The 15,543-nt window shown below is 40.6% G+C and overlaps 2 long non-coding RNA genes and 1 other non-coding gene across 12 annotated transcripts in view; 2 read left to right on the forward strand and 1 right to left on the reverse strand.

Annotated features, from left to right (window-relative positions):
• The window catches only part of LOC113260086 (uncharacterized), a 26,121-nt gene that overhangs the window by 3,797 nt on the left and 6,781 nt on the right, over positions 1-15,543 (forward strand). The window contains exons 2-3 of the long non-coding RNA XR_003317806.4: positions 5,966-6,114; positions 8,582-15,543. The exon at positions 8,582-15,543 is cut by the window's right edge and continues 6,781 nt beyond it. This is a non-coding gene — a long non-coding RNA (uncharacterized LOC113260086). The remainder of the gene's footprint in view (positions 1-5,965; positions 6,115-8,581) is intronic.
• The window catches only part of LOC113260083 (uncharacterized), a 66,031-nt gene continuing 50,488 nt past the window's right edge, over positions 1-15,543 (reverse strand). For 6 of the 10 annotated variants that reach the window (XR_006410260.3, XR_008960961.1, XR_008960967.1 and 3 more), the window contains 2 exons: positions 13,802-15,543; positions 1-10,170 (listed from right to left, as the gene is read on the reverse strand). The exon at positions 13,802-15,543 is cut by the window's right edge. This is a non-coding gene — a long non-coding RNA (uncharacterized LOC113260083). The remainder of the gene's footprint in view (positions 10,171-13,801) is intronic. The other 4 variants (XR_008960966.1, XR_008960964.1, XR_008960965.1 and 1 more) reach the window with 4 other exon arrangements.
• Positions 5,541-5,675, forward strand: LOC113260241 (small nucleolar RNA SNORA52). Its single transcript, XR_003317877.1, has one exon. It is a non-coding gene; the product is annotated as a small nucleolar RNA SNORA52 (small nucleolar RNA).

Raw genomic sequence — 15,543 nt, forward strand, 5'->3', positions numbered from 1 at the left:
TTTTCTTTCTCTGTTTTATTCCAACATTTCAGATTTCAAGGGGAAAAGTTCACACATTTGCTGAAACTACATTTTTTCAGAAAAACAATCTGATGATATTATCAGTAGTTCCAAAAACATTTACATAGCAACTACCTAATATGCATAAGAAAGAGGGACAGGGCGCCTGGGTGTTTCACTGAACTCTTGATTTCAGCTCAGGTCATGATCTCAGGGTCCTGAGAGCCTTTCTCTCTCTCTCTCAAATAAATACATAAATCTTAAAAAAAAAAAAAAAAAAGACCAAAAGCAACCTATTAAAATCTATTACTAACTCTTCTATGCTACAATCCGATTGCACTCCACCATAACAAAATTGACTAATTCTGGATTCTGGAATTCCAATGATAGTTACAAAGCATTTGTCTCACTAGCACATACAAAATTCCTTCTTGAAGAAAACTCCTTTTTGCAAGTGTGGTTTGTAAATGCAAGGTTTTCCATCTAGAATAAACTCGCTAGTTTGAGTAAGGCTAGGCTCCTGCCCTCTGGATTCAGTAATGAGAAAGGCAAACAAACAGTTGTGCAATATGAGCTGTAATAAAGATAGACACATAGTGTCAAGTGAGACAGAAAAGAAGGGTGGTTAAGTTTGCCTAGAGAAGAGAAAGCCCCTCAGAGGAAGGGGTGTTGAAGGGGTGAATAGAGGTGCCCCAAGAGGGAAGAGGGGAAAGGCAATGAACTTTGAAGACTACATAGCAAGATAGGGTTGATGTTGAGATAAGGATGTTTATAACCAGAAAAGGAAAGTAGAGGTATGTTTGGGAAGATCAAAATTTCCCCTTCATCCTTAAGGAAGTAGGAATCCATATAATGTAGTAAGAAGGGGAATAACATGATCCTCTGTGTTAGTAAAGTAACTGGCAGCCACGTGGATTACTTGGGAGAGTGGTTCCATGACACAGTGATCGGTAAGATCACTAGGGACACCTCAGACAGTTTTGTTGTAAAAGTCCAGGCCAGAGAGGATGAAGAACTGACCATGGGAGGTTTTGAAGATGAAAAGGAGGAAATAGAATCTTTTTAAAAATTTTGGAGATAGGCTTCGAGGAGTAAGAGAAAAAGAGATGTGAAAATGATTTCAGGTTTCCAATGAGTACCATTAAGTACCATTAAGTAAAAGAAGTAGAAGGGAGAGGTCAAGGTAATTAGGCAAGTTACAGAGATGCTGATTTTAAGTGTCTATGGGTAACCTAGGAACAAGTGTACATTCAGTAACTGGAAATAAGAACTATGGTGAATGAGACATCCAATAAATTTTCATTGAATAAATGAACATAAGTAACATCCTTAAAACAGGCCTTTTATTTCCAGCCGTGTCTTTGGAAAATATAGTTTTGTTCAACTCAAGGATTTGAATATTAAATATTAGATATTAAGTTAATCTAAGCATTATATACTAAAATGTTTTTCCATGAAAAAAATTTATTCACTATATTTAAAAAGCTATAAAAATGTAAAATCACAACTATTTTATTTTTTTATTATTTTTTTAATAATGATTTTTTATTATATTATGTTAGTCACCATACAGTACATCCCCGGTTTTCGATGTAAGGCTCGATGAAATCACAACTATTTTAAACACCTATACATGGAAAGAAATGCAGAAGAGAATTTTCTATTGTGAACTGCAATATTCCATACGATTCCTACTACCTTGCCTATTTAAGTACATATTCACAGTATGCTCACCAATATAACGGCCCTCAGTAAAAACAAAGTAAATAAAACTATCTTATCATCTGCTTTGTATGCCTAGTAGGCCATACAAATTTAATTGCTGATATAAGCTATAAAATTTCAGTACAGTCAACAGAATTTTGATGGGTAACGTACCTAAAGGAAGGCTCAAGAAACCGCAGATCTGCTCCTGCCTTTGTTCTCTCCCTACCAAATATCAGATTACATACGTACATACTTCATAATGTGTTCACAGATATGAGCATATTAATCTTCAATGAAGACAAGGTAAAAGTTATTACTTAATCCTCTCTGCTTATAGAATAGAAAAGCCAGTTTAGTTTGTGATAAGAGGCAAGAAAATTTCAGAGGTAAGCAACAGAGTGGAAAGAGTCTGAAGGAGGGAGTCCACAACCTTGGCTTTATTCCCGATTCCTACAAACAAGTTGCTAAGTGACCTTGGAAGATCTGATGGACTATTCTGTAACTTACTTGCTAAAGAGTGTTAAAGGAGAATGTGACGTGTATTGTGCCCTTTCAAGAGCCTGTCTGAAGATGTCAAGGATTTTCAGGACTAGAAGATCTCAAAGAGCATTAACTCCCCTCTCCAGCATTATTGGGAAATGGCCACCCCATCAAAAGTGGCTTCCTCCCACTAACTGTGTGAAAGCTCCAGGAAAGAATTTTTTTAAAAATTTGTATCGACTCCCAGTTTTCTCACCTATTAAATAGGGAGCTGGATTAGACTGACCATCTGTACACCTTCTTCAAGCTCTAAAATTCTTCAACTCTGACTCTGATTCACCCATAAAATAGTTCAGTCTAATATATAACATGTAATTTCTAGAATTTATTATGTATCTTACAAACTATGCAGAAAGTATTTGTGTACAATCACTTCATAGTGTTTCATAATTTCTGACCCAAATATCCATGAGTTTATGACTCAATAAGCCTTGTACATTATTAGACTGTCCTTGTCTCATGACAGAGATATAAATAAATAAATGAATAAATGAATAAATATTCACCCTTTAGAACTTTAGCACCGAGTATTCTAGACAGCTGTTTTCTAGTTTATAACACTTTAGTTGTACTTTAATTTAGTTGAATACACAGGACAGTTGTTATTTACTGAGAGGAAAGGTGCCCAGCCCCCTGTGAAGTGTCTAGCGTAGAAGACTTACACTCTCCTGTGTTGGTTCTAAAATACAGCCGCAGAGTATCTGATACTCCTCCCTGCAGAGGTGGGACCTAGGTCCCCTCCTCCATGAATGTGGGCTGGATTTAGCAACTTGCTTCTAACAAACAGAGAAGTGGAATTGATGGTACGTGACTTCTGAGACAAGATCCTAAAGGCACTGCAGCTTCCCCCTCATTGGCTCTCTCTGGGGTCATTTGCTTCAGGGCAAGCCAGACGCCCTGTCACCAGGACACTCAAACAGTCTCTGGAGCTGCCTGCGTGGTAAGAACTGGAAGCCTCCAGCCGAGAGCCAGTAGGACCTGAGGCCTTCCTCTAACAGTTGTGTGAGTGAGCCGCTGTGGAAGCCCATGAATCTTCTAGCCCCAGGCAAGCCGTCAGGTGACTGCAGCCCCTGCCAGGAACCTGAATGCCACCGCTTGAAAGATCCCTACACCAGAACCACCCAGCTCAGCCACTCCTGCCTCCTTGACCCACAGAAATTATGAGATAATAAATGTCATTTTAAGTCACTAAGGTGTGGGTAGTATTTTTATGTAACAATAGATAACTAAAGCATTTACCTATAAGGATTTCCACTCGAGTTGGGGCACTCTTTATTTTCAAAAAATGACTGAATTCTAGACTACAATCATACAATCTTAAATCTGGATAGGACTTAAAAGAACAGTCTGCCCCTTACTTTGCAGAAGCAGAAATGAGGATCTGCAGAGCTTGTCTTGCTCAAATCTGGTGTGCTTCCATTGTTCCCGATCTCAACCAGAAGTGCAGGAGCCCTCCTTAACACTTCCCTCTCCTTCATCTCCTTCATACCCAGCCTATTGCTTAATCCTATTGCTCTAACCTCCTCTTGCTTCGGTCTAATTTTTCATATCTCTACCACTCCCAGCCAGATCACACAATGGTTCTCTCTTCTGGACCAGTGATAGCCTTGTAACTGGTCTTCTCATGTCAGCTCACATGCCCCTACAATTATCTCTCAATATTGAATCCAGAGTTAACTTGTTGAAATGTAATTATTATTATCTCACATCTCCTTCCCATTTCTTCCCCCAGACCCATTTGTTGACCTCCTATTATTGGTCATTGGTTTGCATTTATTTTCCAAGCTCAAGCCGTTCTGACCATCTATAATTCCCAGAATATGCCTGCTGTCCCATCCGGGTCACTAGGACTTTGCATATACAGTTCCCTCTGCCCCATTTATCTAGTTGACACTTGATCATCCTTCAGGTCTCAGTCACAGTCCAGCCTGCACTGACCACCCTGACACCCTGGCGCAACCTCCAGGTGACTTTTCTTTGTAGTACTTCATGGCTGTTGTATTGTTAATTCATAGATTTTAAAATTGATGTCTGTTCTATTAGACTGCAAGTCTGTAAGTGTAGATACAGCGTCAAATTCTCTTCTCTCTTGTGCCTTAGCACTTACCACAGTGTCCAGAGCACTATATGGTGTTCAGTAAACATTTGTGAAATGAGCGAATGAAACTACCCAAGAAGTTAGTGTGAGACAAAAATCTAGGCTTCCTGACTCCAAATTTCACGTGAATTACAACCTGCTGCTCTCAATTTGTTGTGCTCAAGTCTGAGTACCAACACGACGCATTTATTAACTGCAAAGAAAATCGCTGATACTTTTTGAATTGTTTTTGGCAACACTAATGGTATATAATATCTAGGCGTGGTTACTGTATTAAGATGACAAAGTCCTTGTGTGGGCTTGTTTACTTTGACTTTGCTGCTTATTTCCTGAAATACATCTGTGGTGGTTAATTTTATGTGTCAGTTTGACTGGTTTAAGGGATACCCAGATAGCCAGTTAAAAAAATATTTGGGGGGGGGGGCGCCTGGGTAGCGCGGTAGTTAAGCGTCTGCCTTCGGCTCAGGGCGTGATCCGGGCGTTCCAGAATCGAGTCCCACATCGGGCTCCTCTGCTGGGAAGCCTGCTTCTTCCTCTCCCACTCCCCTGCTGTGTTCCCTCTCTCGCTGGCTGTCTCTATCTCTGTCAAATAAATAAATAAAATCTTAAAAAAAAATATTTGGGGGGTATGTCTGTGAAGGTGTTTCTGGAAGAGGTTAACATTTGGTTCAGTGTACTGAGTGAAGAGATCTGCCTTCACCAGTATGGGTGGGTATCAAACAATTTCTTGGATGTCCAAATGGAACAAAAAGGTGAAGGAAGGGCTAATTCTCTTTCTTTTTGAGTTGGAACATCCATCTTCTCCCATTCTTGCACTTCAGAGCTCCTGCTTCCCAGGCCTTCAGACTCCAGGCATGATGCCAGCAGCCCTTTTGTTCAGGCCTCTGACCTTGGACTGGGAGATATATCACTGGACCCTGAGTCTCAGGCCTTCAAATTCAGACTCAATTATACCACTGGCTTTCCTGGCTCTCCAGCTGGCAGACAGCAGATCATGGGACTTCTTGGCCTCCATAATCATGAGCCATAATCATGAGCCAATTCCTACAATAAATCTTCTCATCTATTTATCTATTGGTTCTGTTTTCTCTGGAGATCCCCGACTGGGTACAACAGCCATTACTTGAAACAATTCAAAAGCAACTTTCACTATAAATTGCTTTACACAACATGAGAGTTAATGAGTTAGTAACTGTGGCCCATCCTCATCCCTGCCAGGCAGCCTGTGGCCTGCCAGGTCTCACTCGTGGACCAGAGCCCTCTAGAAGTCTCACCCAGAGTCGTGAGTAGGATTTCAGTGGGCTTGTGCCAGCAGAGCTTCTAGACACCCCAGGAAAAGAAAAGAAAAAAATAAGTTAGTAATTGAATGTATGAATGCTTTCCTACTTAAGATAATATGTCTATGTAATGATTACGGAAAAGTTGGAGAGATGGTCTAAATCAGAACTGGCTGTTATTGGGAAATTCCTAGCTGTTACTGATAACTATGTGTGAAGAAAGCAGGGAAGGGGGCAAACCGTAAGCCCTTTGCAAATCCACTTGGGTCCTTGATTTAGCCCAGTTATCAATCTTGGGAGTACTTTGCAAATCACCGGCCTGTGCCTCTGTTCCCTTTCTTAGAATTCCTTCTTTGAGCATTGTGATCTGACTCAAAAAGAGGGTGACCAGGGTGGCCCTGATGCACTGAGATGGTGACCATCCACTGCTCTGACCTACTCTCAGCTCTCTGCGAGACATGGTGCTTCCAGGTGCATGTGCCAGATGCTAGGGTAAGTTCTTCAGGGGAAAAAATAAAATAAAAGAATGACTTTCCCAGCTAGTGAAGGACTTTTTGGTTCAAAGGTATGCTCTAAACTACTTAGGAATTTGAAAGGTGTTTTCTCTTTTTTCTGTGGCAATGACTTTGAAGGGTGGCTCAATGCAGAGGCTCATTAAAACAAAATGGACTCCCTCAATCACACCCCTCAGCCAACCGAGGTTTGTAAACATGTTTCTATTGGAACATATACAGGGGTTTTAACTTGAGATGACAAAAACGTGTACCCTTTTTGACTGACTGAAATTCAATCATTCATTTAACTGTCAATCACTGACCCAACATGGAGCATTGACTATGTTGTAGGCTCAGTTCTAAGTTCTGGGAAAACAAGATTAGCAAGACTATCCTTCCCCCAGGAAATTCAGTCTACTGGGAAGCACAATGTCACAAACAAAAAATTACAAAATCATTTGACAAGTGCTCTAAGTCTTCTCCCCTGAACTCCAGGCTCATCTATTCACTTCTTGCTCAACATCTCTACTTGGTGCCCAGGGATATCTCAAATTTAACATGCCCAGGACTAAACCCATCATCTTCTCTACCTTCTCTACTAAACCTCCTCCTTCCCCCTTTCTTCCCCTTCTCCTCCTTCATGTGTGTTCCATCTTATTGTGAAACCATCTCCTAGCCAGACATCCATCCTAGAAAACTGAGAATAATTCTGAACCCATTCAGCCCCCTCTTTCCATCAGTCATCAAGTCCTGTGAATATTATCTTTTAAAGAGTCTTACAGCCCACCCCCTCCGCCCTAACTCCAAGATGCTGGTAAACTTTCCACCTGGAATCCCAGGCCCGTGTTCTGACCCTCTCAAACCTATCCTTCACAGGGTGTGATTGCCTGGGTTTTCTAATTGGAGAGCTTAGCACAGAGCCCGACCCAGAGTAAATTCTACTGTAATTAACACCAAGTGTTAAAGTAGATGAGAAGTACTGACAGGTCAGCTTTCTGAATGGAGTATTTTGTTTGTTTTATGCTAGTCTGGAATGTCAGTATTCTGTATCTCAAAGGTGACCAGGTCACTGAACATCTGGCTCAGATACCCTAAATTTGGAAGAGATGATGTAAGGTAATGGTAAAACACTGACGCCTGGGTCCAGTACTGACATGTAATGCATTTGAAATAACACCTGATGCTGTTTTGTCTTCCTTTCCCTTCATTTCATTCATACAGAATGCCCATTTTCTACTTGAACAGTTAGGATTCAGTTTAGCAGAAAGTGACAGAAAACCCCACATAATCATCCTTTAAAAAGATAGAAACTTTTCTTTCTCAACATGATATCCGGATAGGCAGTCTAGAGCTGCTGTGGTGCCTGCCCATTCACCAGGGACCCCAGCTCCTGCTGTCTTTGCACTCTGCCATTTTCAACATATGGCTTCTACTTCATGGTCAAAAGGGCTGCCCCAGCTCCAGCCATCGTGTTCACATCAAAGCCACGAAAGGGATAAAAAAAAGAGAAAAGCATATCCATTCTTAAGGTTGCCTGGGTGGCTTGTCCGTTAGGTGTCTGACTTCTGCTCAGGTCACGATCTCTGGGTCCTGGGATTGAGCCCTGCATTGGTCTCCATGCTCAGGAGGGAGTCGGCTTCTCCCTCTCCCTTTGCCTCTCCCCCTGCTTGTGCTCTTTCTCTCAAATAAAGTCTTAAAAAGAAAAGCAAAGAAAAGAAAAAGAGAAGTCATGTCCATTCTTTTAAGGACCCTTCCCACAATAGGGAAACCTCAGCCAGGGAGTCAGCAGGCAAATGGCACAGGTGCGAGGGCGTCACTGTCACGTGGCATCTGCATGCAGTCAGAGGACATGCAGAGCTGGTACCGCAGCAGCAGCTGGGCCCAAACAAGAGGCCGAAGTCGGAGACACAGGAAGCTGAACCATCTCAAGTGTCACCTACGAGATGTCTGATGCAACAAACATCGAGCAGTCTCCACCACACCCCCCGAGTTTGGACGACCCTCTCACCGACAAAGCCAGCGTGCCCCTGGGTACTCAATGCCTAACACTGAGACACTTGCACACCTGAGTCAGTAGCAGCAACAACAGCATTTAGCAACCACCTGCTCCAGGCCAGGTGATCTGCTAAGAGCTTTACAGGTACACGGTCATTGAATCCCTCCAACAAACGTGGCTGGAAGGTAGTATCTCTTCTTCTTCTTCTCCTTTTGTTCTTGTTTTTGTTTTATGTGTGAGGAAACAAATCGAAATGTGAACGTGACCGGTAATCCGTGAGATCAGGATTTACACTCAGGAAATCGCCAGGGCTCACGCACTGCTCTGTTGCAGGGCATGAACCATGAGAAAGTTGTAAAATCGGTGTGGGATTTGAAAAAGATACTTTTGGGAAAGTAAACTTCATGATCTTAAAGAACATGTTAGTATCTGATGGAAAAACCTAATGATTTTTTCTTCTCCACTGTAGAGTTCCACCCATCATTCCTGCCTGGAAACACGCAGTGCCTTTGGTGGCCAGGTTCTCCTGCAAGGGCAGACGCCTGCGGACCCGTCTCCTCGCCAGGCCAGCTCCTTTATTCATCCTTTTCTCCCAGCGGATCCAAGTGTGATCCTAGCTGTCTTCTAGCATTGCCCCGCATTCCCCAGCTGAGCTTTCTTCTCCCTTCTGCCCTGAAAACAGTGTCATTGTTTCTTCCCGCCTTCTTCCTCTCTGTGCCAGAAAATGACTCTGAGTGTTTCTGAGGAATTTTACAGCTTTCAAAAGAAGAAAAGCATATAAGAGGTTGAAATAACATCACAGAGAAATTTCAAATTTAGAAGCAGCCTTAAGAGCTTGATCATTATACCAGTTACTCATTTTTCCTGGGAATGCAAATGTAACTGGGTCAGACTGTCTACGGTTCCTTCTTTCTCTGGCGCATCATTTAGTAAAGCCTGGACCCAGACAATCCAGTCCCTTGAGCTCTCATGAACTCGTAGGGCTGGAGCCTCTGAGAGCTGCTTCCTTTGATGCGGAAGGCATCGTTCTTCTTCCCAGTCCACCCAGTCTCCTTGGGAAGTCTGCACGAGGAAAAGTACAGAGGCTGATGAAGAGGCTTGACAAAGCCTCAAGTGTGACTTTCTTGAATTTCAGAGAAAACTCAGACGCTCATCTTTACAGTCATCATGTCACTCTTCACACCAAAAGTCACGTCAGGCTGTTCTGACAGTAACAGCCCAGTCCAAGGTGTCCATCCTTGATGGCTGTTTTACTCTCCACCTGCTTTCTCGACTCCAGGGTAACAACCACCTCCCCACTCAGCAAACTTTGCTGAAGTACCTGCAACCAGCCAGGCACTGTGAAAGGCGCCAGGCATAAGACAACTTGCACTTAGCCTTTCTGTACCACTTCTCATCATCTCAACACATTTTTATAACATCCTGCCATATCTAGCAAATATGCATTATTTACCTTTAAATCACAGCCTCTGATGAGGCTCCTGTAGACCTCATTCACAGCATCGTTATCCACTCTTTGGCTTCAAACAGTACAACTTTTTGTCTGCTTCTTTACCATTTCTCTTCTTGAATACCCCCACTGAAAGCTGATCTAACACTGACCTCTGGATGTTGGCGCTGCCCGAATTACCTTGAGGTACAAAGGACATAATGCATCACAGACTGTCTGAGGCTAGACCATTCATTGGTGCTAGACCAGCAGGAGCACATCGATCATTTGGGTAAAGTCAGAATCATCAAAGAAAGACCAGAAGACTCAGCATTCTGTAGAACTCAACGAATATGTAAGACCCTAGCACCTGATCTGTGTCTTAGCTTGGTCCCTGATCAAACACAATTAAAAAACAGGGAATCTATTTTTTAGACTTATCTAAAAATGGATGTATCTAAAAATCTATTTACAGGGCACCTGGGTGGCTCAGTTGGTGAAGCATCTGCCTTTGGCTTGAGTCGTGATCCCGGGGTCCTGGCATCAAGTCCCGCATTGGGTGCCTTGCTCAGCAGGGAGGTTGCTTCTCCCTCTGCCTGCAGCTCTCCCTGCTTGTGCGCGCTCTCTCTCTGTCGAATAAATAAATAAAATATTTAAAAAAAATAAAAATCTATTTACAGCAGGGATCTAAACAGGCTGTAGATCCTAGAATGACTCTTCACAGTTTTAACTATTCATAGTCTATAAAATTATACTTGATATTTGTAGCTAAGCAATTGTCACTTCTTACCAGGTGACAATTTCTATGGAGACCTATAATTAAGTGAAAAAGAAATATGCCAAACACATTACATGAAAAAGAAAAGAAATTCATCATTTCACAAACTGTGCCTTAAAAATCTTATAGGGGCGCCTGGGTGGCTCAGTCGATTGAATCTCCGACTCTTAATGTCAGCTCAGGTCTAGATGTCAGGGTCGTGAGTTTGAGCCCCACGCTGGGCTCCATGCTCGGTGTGGAGTTTACTTAAAAAAAAAAATCTTACAAAATTTTTATGTGTTCATGTATCAGAATCAGAGGCTATTTATAGCAGGTAATTTGTATATTAGCAAAAGAAAAATTGTGAGATAGACAAGAATTGTAATGCAATGTTATTGAATATTAATGACACTACTCGTCTCATAAAAGTGATGTGTTGGTTTTTACTTTTTTGAAAAGCTGACCCATATCTTTTAAGAAGGATGTCATATCAAAATAATAATTTCCTTCAAGAAATTTCCTTGTTTCCTTAACAATGAGGGAAAAAATGATGTTAAAATGTAAAAGCTCTGTAAGGTTCAACACTTTGGAGAGTATAGTAAGATAAACTCTCTCATATACTTTTATATATTTCTAATGGAGATGTAAATTGATACAATGTTGCTGATAAACAGTTTGATACCATGTCAGGAGTCCTCAATACATTCTTACTCTTTGGTCATTAATCCATTTCTAAGAGTTTATACTAAAAAATAAGGAAACGGTTTAACACACACACATATAGAGATGTTTAACACAGAATTATATATATTAGTGCAAACTTGAGGATAACCTAAGTGTCCCCAAACAAGGAAAGTTAAAGAAATTATGGCATGCATATCCACTACAATGTAATATTTATTACACAACAGAAAAAATTGCATTTTGACAATTACATGTAAAAATACTTGTAATGTAATGCTACCACCAAGCTACAGAACAAGACATGCAATATAATCCCAATTAAAAAATTATTATGTTTATATATGCATGAAAAAGTCTGAAAACAAAAATAGCAGCCATTACCCCTAAGTGGTAAGAAATATGCTTAATAGTTTAAAAACATTTTCCACATTTTCTGAAGTAACTTTTAATGACAAAATATTATTAAACCACATTTTGATACCTTAAATATAATTTTAACTTAACAACGTAACTATCATTTAAATATTGGAGGTGTAAAGTTTTGAAATGTTGGGTGAAGTTATGCAAACTTGGATTGCTAACATTACATAATTCATAAGCCAACTGGGAAGAATAGGAAGAACAGTGTTCAACAAAGCATTATGATGTTTTTTGCTTTATTGAGCTATAATTTCCATATGATAGATTGCATACATTTAAGGTATAAAATGTGATGAGTTTTGATGTATTCATTCTCTCATGAAACATCACCACAATGTGGATAAGGAATGTTAATACTATCAACCCAAAATGTTTCTTTGTGCCTTTTTATAATCCATTCCTCCCTTCCCCCAACTGAGGTTCGGGAAACCACTGAAGATTTTGTTGCTCTATATTAGTTTGCATTTCCTAGAATTTTATATAAATGAACTAATTCAGCATATACTTTTCTTTTGGCCATGCTTTTTCACCTTAGAATAATTACTTTGAGATTCATTCATGCTGTAACGTGTACGAATAGTTTCCTTTACAAGGTTGAATAGTATTTCCTGTATGAACATATCACAATTTGTTTACCCATTCAATTGCTGATGGACATTTGAGTTGTTTCCAGTTTGGGGGCTATTATAGATAAAGCTGCCATGAACATTTGTACAGAAATCTTTGTGTACAATGTACTTTCATTTCTCTTGAGTAAATGCCCAGGAGTGGAATGTTTGGGTCAAATTATACACACAACTAATGAAGAAACTGCCCAACAGGTTTTCACAGTGGTGGAACTCCTTCACATTTCCATCAGCAGCATGTGAGAATTCCAGTAGCTTTCTATTCTCACCAACACTTGATACTGTCAGTCTTTTTATTTAAAAAAAAAAAAGATTTTATTTATTTATCTGACAGAGAGAGAGAGAGAGAGAGCACAAGTGGGGTCTTGGGATCGAGCCCCGCATCGGGCTCTCTGCTCGGCGGGGAGCCTGCTTCTCGCTCTCCCTCTGCTGCTGCTCTGCCTGCTTGTGCACAGATCTCCAGTACCATCTTAAATAGAAGTAGTCAGAACAGGTATCCTTGCCTCATTCCCAATGTTAGGGGAAAAGCATTCAGTCTTCACTATTAAGTATGATGTTAGCTGTAGGTTGTCCTTTATGAGATTGAGGGAGTTCCTTTCTATTTGTATTTTGCTGAGAGTTTTGTTAGGGAGTTGGATTTTTAAACATTCTGAGCATTATTTACAGTTTGAGCAATTAATGGCGCATCTGGCTGGCTCAGTCGGGGAGCATACAGCTCTTGATCTCAGAGCCCTGAGTTCAAGCCCCACGTTGGGTGTAGAGCCTACTTAAATAAACTAACCAACTAGACAAAGTTTGAGCAATTACTTTAATATAACCTTAAATTTTGTACCAAATACATACAAGAGTAAGTCATGTCTTAATTTTTTTTGTAAATTCTTTTTAAAGATTTTATTGATTTATTTGTCAGAGAGAGAGAGAGACTGAACAAGCAGGGGGAGCAGCACACAGAGGGAGAAGCAGGCTCCCTACTGAGCAAAGGAGCCTGACATGGGACTCGATCCCATGACTCTGGGATCATGACCTGAGCTGGAGGCAGACACTTAACCAACTGAGCCACCTGGGCATCCCTGTTTTGTAAATTTTTCAGTGGACTTATAGTATCTCCAACTAGTAAAAATGAATTTTATCACTGATATTAAAAAAGAAATTCTCAGCTTATGGCAGCTTCAATAATCAATAGAATTTTAAGTGATTTGAGATTGAGGACTATTTTCTCCCCACAACAAATGATTAAAATTTTAGCTTGGATATATTGGACAAGAGAAATTAATTAGGCAGCAATTATTGTAATGTGCTAATAAATACAGATATTTGGTTTCAAAGACTCCGGTTAGACACTGATGTGTGGGTAGCAGTGCTCCCTCTGCTCTGCACTCCTCTTCGAGCGGAGGCCAACCCGCCATAGAGGCCCCGTGGCTCTGCTTTATTGTGACGGTTGCGATGGGGCATCACAAAACACCCACTTTAAGGGACTGGGACTAAGGTAAATCCAACCTTGACAGAGACTAACGAAGTCAAAAGCACCACTGAGAATAAAATTCCCCAAACACCCAGAATCAAAAAGCTGATACCAAAGACCCATTGTTTCTTATCATAGGTGCATAATGTACCATTTTATGAAAATATACAAAGATAGTATCGTAACTTCTAGGCAGATTGTCAGGAAATCCTCTTTTTAAAAAAATAAAGAAAGAGCCACACCTAATTTACTATTACTTGAAAAACTCCATTGGTTTGTGTGATAAACCCTAAAATAGACTGATTATACACCTGGCTAGGAGCCAAGCCATTCTTCTGGGAGCTCTGAGATAGGGGACCTTCATTGTTCTGTTTGTTATCGGTGCCAGTTCCTGTCAGGCTGGTCTTCAGCCGTTCCGTGGGCTGCTGCCGTTTATCAAGTCTGGGGCTTACAAGTCTCTCTCTGCTTGTCCAAAACAACAATCCATTTGTTTAGTAAACATACATTTGATAAAATTTGCAAGGTTCACATGTAATTGGTAAGCCTCCACTATTTGTAAAGAGAGAAAGATGTTACAACTTTCCCTCAGGCAAGATGGCTTTGCACAGTAGTAAAATATTAAGATCGGCTACATTTATCTTTGGTAGAGACATCTCCTCCTTTCTTTAATTTGGTAATGAATTATTTTAGATTTCACTAAAATACGATTTTTCTATTATTTAAAGGAAGTCCTATTTAGCAAATGTAAATATGTTCAGTAACATATTTAGTTACTAAACATAACATGTTTAGTAAACATATTTAGTAAAATGTAAGCTAACAGTCCAGGACACAGAGTTGGTGACAGGGTTACAAAATTATAGAACCTGAAAGCAAAAAGGGACCTGATTTCACAAGGTATAAGTGCCTGCAGAAGTCCTACGCCAGCGCTGGTCTTCTGGAGATGAAGCTTTCATCGTGTCCTTTGGTCTTTGGAGCATTAAACTTCTGTACTACCGGGCTCAGGAAGTTCTTTTGCCAAAATTTCTTTTTGCGTTTTAATCACAAAATCCTCCAGTTCTGCCCTTTTTAGGAATAGGAACAATTTTCTCAGTGAGACTCTAATCCCAAAACTGCATCTTTACAATCTTTAAATGTGGGTTTATAAAACAATGATAACATCAGCTCAGAGATTATCCCATATCTCTTACATATATATTTGTAAGTGTGTTTCCTCTTGATTTGGGTGCGTAAATCTACATTACAAACTAGACTGCAAAGGAGAACAATGGAAATAGGAAGACAAATAAAGCTTGCATTCACTTCCTGAATTCACTTTGGAAAGCTATTCTGAAATGTGAGCACAGAAATGAAAAGTAACAAAGAGAAAGACAGGAAGTAGGAATGTAAATATTTACATATAAGTCACAGAAAATAATAATAAATTATTGCTAATGTTATACTTTACTTGCTTAGATTCTACAGAAGAGATTAAGGGAAGACATAAAATCTTAATGCAAAGAAAGAAAATGTATTTTTTTTCTAAAGCTAGGACTAGACTTCTAAAATGTCCCTTAAACTCTGGCAATTTGAGAGTTGTGCAAGTGGCTGTGTGTCCCCTTAGAGCATCCAGGCAATCTCCGTAAGTGAGAAATTTATCTGGCTTCCTCCAAGCTCTTAAACATCCCAGGAGGTCACAGCGATATTTGTCCACGAGTTCCATGGCTCATCTCTGGGGCTGAGTCCTGATGTTCTCCTCAAGGCTGCAGCGTCCAAGACCTCGCTCCCTGGGGAGGAGGAGGAGGAGGAAAGGGCAGGGCCGGAACTGGGACTGGGATCACGTGAGAGGGTTTGGTAATGAGACCGTGTTAACAGCCTGAGCAATTGTGGGCGCTGCTTTTGAACTCAGCCACTGCGCCTGGATGGGTGCCCACACACAGGTCACCTGCCTTCCTGTGCTTCCAGACACCCTGCGGTTGAACGAGAGGGACGAGCCCTATTGTGGCGATCATTTTGCAATATTATACATGTTTCAAATTATCATGGTGTACACTTCAACCTTACACAAATGTGA

This window comes from Ursus arctos, unplaced genomic scaffold, assembly GCF_023065955.2.
Source record: "Ursus arctos isolate Adak ecotype North America unplaced genomic scaffold, UrsArc2.0 scaffold_22, whole genome shotgun sequence".
Taxonomy (NCBI): Eukaryota; Metazoa; Chordata; class Mammalia; order Carnivora; family Ursidae; genus Ursus; species Ursus arctos.